This window comes from Malus sylvestris, chromosome 10, assembly GCF_916048215.2.
Source record: "Malus sylvestris chromosome 10, drMalSylv7.2, whole genome shotgun sequence".
Lineage (NCBI taxonomy): Eukaryota > Viridiplantae > Streptophyta > Magnoliopsida > Rosales > Rosaceae > Malus > Malus sylvestris.
Genome location: NC_062269.1, coordinates 21,288,451 through 21,292,707, shown reverse-complemented (window position 1 = coordinate 21,292,707; position 4,257 = coordinate 21,288,451). Strand labels below are relative to the sequence as shown.

The 4,257-nt window shown below is 39.0% G+C and overlaps 1 pseudogene; it reads right to left on the bottom strand.

Moving 5' to 3' along the window:
- Positions 1–1,161: 1,161 nt before the first annotated feature.
- On the bottom strand, positions 1,162–3,545 carry LOC126587862 (L-galactose dehydrogenase-like; annotated as a pseudogene).
- Between the last annotated feature and the right edge of the window lie 712 nt (positions 3,546–4,257).

Below are 4,257 nucleotides of genomic sequence, written 5' to 3'. Positions count from 1 at the left end.
CCTGGGGCTGAAAGGAGAACTTCCGTTTTCTGGAAGAATACCCACGGTTAATTTTATCTAGGAGTCCCTGGTTCCTGTCTTCTCTAGGTTATCTATTGTATTCAGCATGATCCCATATGTTCAAACTACCAACAGAAATTGGAACAATGCTATCATAGTGATCCCGGGGTGTTAATCCACCCGCCATCAACCTACATTCCAGCTCCAAGTGACAAAAAACAAGATAAAGACGGTGTAGAGGTAACAAGTTAAAAGCATTGTAAAGATGTCGAAACATGGCTGGTCTTGAGATTTTAGGGGGCCTTTAGATGAAGGGTCCTGTGCAAACACTCTACGTACATCGCCCAAGGAACCACCCTGTGTTGAAACATCTCTAACACAAAGCACTACTAGTATTTACTATTTAGGCCACAAAAAATAGTGGACAGACCAAACCATGTGAGTTCTCATGGCCAACATCCTACCTTTTCATCTATATAAAATCAGTTGGTTTCACAACCAACACAAGTCTCACATTAATTCTTCAACATTTATCGACTTCCATTGTTCTACAATTTCTTTGCACTCTTATGCAAATTCACCCTCTAGACGAATAAAAAAACCATGGGTTTTCGCTTGCCCAGTAAGAAAAATTTTCGACACTCAACCTCAAACGAGGCCACTTCGAAGGCCAGTCATCGATGTTCCAAAGGGCTACTTTGCGGTCTATGTTGGGGAAAGCAAAAGGAAGCTGTTTGTGATTCCAGTATTGTGCTTGAACCAGCCTTCATTCCAAGACTTGCTGAACCAGGCTGAAGAAGGATTTGGATATGGTCACCCAATGGGTGGTATCACAATCCCTTGCAGTGAAGACAGATCCCTTCACCTCATCACTAACTCGTGGATGAGATCATGAGAGTGGATGCTAGCATACAGTTTTGACATCAAGGACAGCTGAAAGATAACTTCTTGACATCGATTTTTTCCCAAGCGGAGGAGAACCGGAGGCTAACAATATGAATTGATTTGAGTACAGCTAGGGCAACAGATATTCAGAAGAATGCTTACCCATGTATCCGAAATGCGAATTTTTCTAATCCATATTTTTGTCATCCTGGAACTCTCTAATCTAGAAGCGACGGGATTATGAGCCAATTACGATAGTTTAAGAGACATAACTACTGTTGTTAACATCATCTTAATCAGATTGGTTTTTTTTTTTTTTCTTTTTCTCACAAATTAATGGATGCACAGAAACACAATCCATTGATCTGGATAAATCATTTGACAAGCCTTAACAGGCGACTGAAAAGCAATCAAAATAAGTACAGGGTAAAGATGGTTACATACAAGAGCAAAATTGTCAGCTCTGCTGGATTCCGCTACGCCATGTCTGATTCTTCACCGGTTTCAGAATAGCTTCAACCTCTGCTAGAGTTTTCTCATCCTTGCCAATGGTCGCGAGCTCCACAGCAGCAGCGACATTTTCCTCAACCTGATTATTTAAACAATCATTTAAGATGGATAATTGATCTTTATGAATGTAGGAATTTTACAACATAATAAAAAGGGTTTTCTATGTGATGACAATGTGAGAGGACCGAATAGGTATTCATTTACTTGACATGATCACGACGAGTTTGTGCTATTGTTAAGCTATAGAGCCGGGCGGAATCTATATTCCCCGACCGTACAATCCTAACAGAATGAGCAAAATGCAAACGATGGATTGGAACCTGAATAACAGAGTTCATGCCGACCAGCACTGATGAGATATCTTTATTGGACAAACTGTATTGCAGAGCTAACTTTGAAATATTCTTCCCTCTCTTTACAATAGACAGCAGCAGCTCGGCAAGCAGCCTGTAAGAACATAAAACAGATTATATCAGTTATAATTTCTAAATTGCATTAAAGACGACAGGATTGCATGAAGTGTAGCGCCAGCTGGAACTAATGCACCGAGAATGTTAACCTTCAGTTCAGCAGATGCCTGTGCCATTCTGGAGGACCACACTCAGTAAGCAGACCCATTGCAAGCGGAGAACCAGTAATGATTCCAACACCTTTGCTCTTTAGGTATGGTAGTAAATCCTCCAATGTTGAATCATTAATACCGAAGTGGCAATATGACAGGATGACGTCCACCGTGCCAGCTGGTATGCGATCAAGAACATATGTGAAAATTCCCAATGGAAGTCCTGTGATACCAATGAAACGAATCTTCCCGGCTTCTTTCAGTGTCTTTAGGGCAGGGATTGTCTCGTTTACAATCCGTTAACCAAAGTAAACAGGAACACACAAGCTTGATCATTATGCTGTATCAATTGAGATTATATTCCCTAACAAACAGGAAGGGAAAAAAAAAAACTAACTCTACATGTCACACTGTGAATTAAAGCAAATAAACCAACACATATTGAAGCACACAAACGATAAATGCCAAAGCACCTGGTCTAGAGACCCAAATTCTATATCATGGCATTGCAGAATATCGACATAATCTAGCAGCAACCTCTCCAAGCTCTCATCAATGCTCTTAGTCACTCTATCCGCACTAAAATCAAAACCGTCAGCATAGCGTCCACACTTGGTTGCCACGATGTACTCGCTTCTAGGAACACTTAGAGCTTTTAGCGATTTACCAAGCACCTTCTTTGACAAAGTCCCACCATAATACCTACAAATTGGGAAGAAAAAGGGTAGAAAGAACATATAAAATTCTTGTGACATCCGAAGACGAATGTAGTGAATAAATTTTGTTTATTTAGTAGTTAGAGCAAATACAAGCACATAATTGCATATCAAAACTTTGTTTTAGTGTCTCTTCGCATCTCATCTCTCCAACCAAACAAGTATTTTTGTGTCACAAATTATGTGAACTCTAAAAATATCAAAATATTCTTTTTGATCTGCAATCACATAAACCCCAACTTTACATTTTCTCAGCAACCAAATAGAAGCATCAGAAAAGTAATCCTCTTTAAATTCCCGCGAATCGTCTCCAACCAAACACCCCATTACAATTTACAAAGTTTCAACCTTTCTGGCTGCATTATAAATTAAGTTTACTCATTAATCTAATCATGAGAAAACATGATCAATTTTACGAAAATTTCCTTAAATTTCTCGAATTTTCTTGGCAACCAAACAGAACAAGAACAAGGATTATGCGCAGAATTTAAAACTCGAGAGAGGATCAAAAGTTACATACGGAGAGGTGTCGAAGAAATTGATGCCTCGGCGGAAGGCTTCGCGAACGGAGCCGATGGCTTCGTCATCCGAGACGGGACCGAAGACGTTGCCGAGAGGTGAGGCGCCGAAGCCGACGCAGCTGAGCTTGAGGCCTGTGTTGCCGAGCTCTCGGAGTTCAACCTTTGGCAGCGGTGGCGAAGCCATTGTTTTGTTGAGATTCTGATTCAAGAATGCTGCGAAGCACCAGGGTGGAAGTGAAGTGAAAAGCTGAAATCTATGTTTTTAAGCTTTAGCTATAAGTGGGGATGATCAGCATATAAATTAAATTCATATCTTCTAAAGTACGACTCGTTATTCAATTCATACTAGCGTTGCAATGGTGTAATACATATTCAGCTCAAGCTGTCTGATTTATATATAGGGATAACACTCACTTAAAATAGTGAGAGAGTTACGATCTAGTGGAATTTATCTTTATTTATAAATGAGAAGTTTTCATATCTTTACTTGTAAGTGATAAATTTTAGATTCAAAACTTGTGAATGACGAGTCTGAAATCAATTTATTACCCCACTCCTTCGTGCTAATATATCGTTATATGAAAAACATACAATACCAATTTTTTTTTTATACATCGATATTTTTACACTATGAAGATGGGTAGTTTGGCTAAGTCACATAATGGGTAACCTAATTTGGTATTGAATTCGTCATCTACGATATTCGAACCTATAACCCCTCACTTTCAAGTAAAGAAAAATATCATCAGACCGTAGTAATAATTAGATAAGCATAGAAGTCAAAACTTGAATAGCCTGTAAGCACTTTACCCTCTTTATTTTTATTTTTTTTTTGAAACGGCACTTTACCCTCTTTATTTAGTTGTGCCAAACTAGAAAGATTAGGTCATTTGAAAGCCAACCAAAGTGGAGCTTCAAAAAATTTGAACTGTGCTTGAGCAGAGCTCTACCGGCTTTGTTCAGGATTGCTTTGAGCTTCAGCTCAAATAATATTAATCGAGCCGACCTTAAACACCATGGTATTTAACTTGGCTTCTTTTGACTAAACACTTATGTAGGGTTA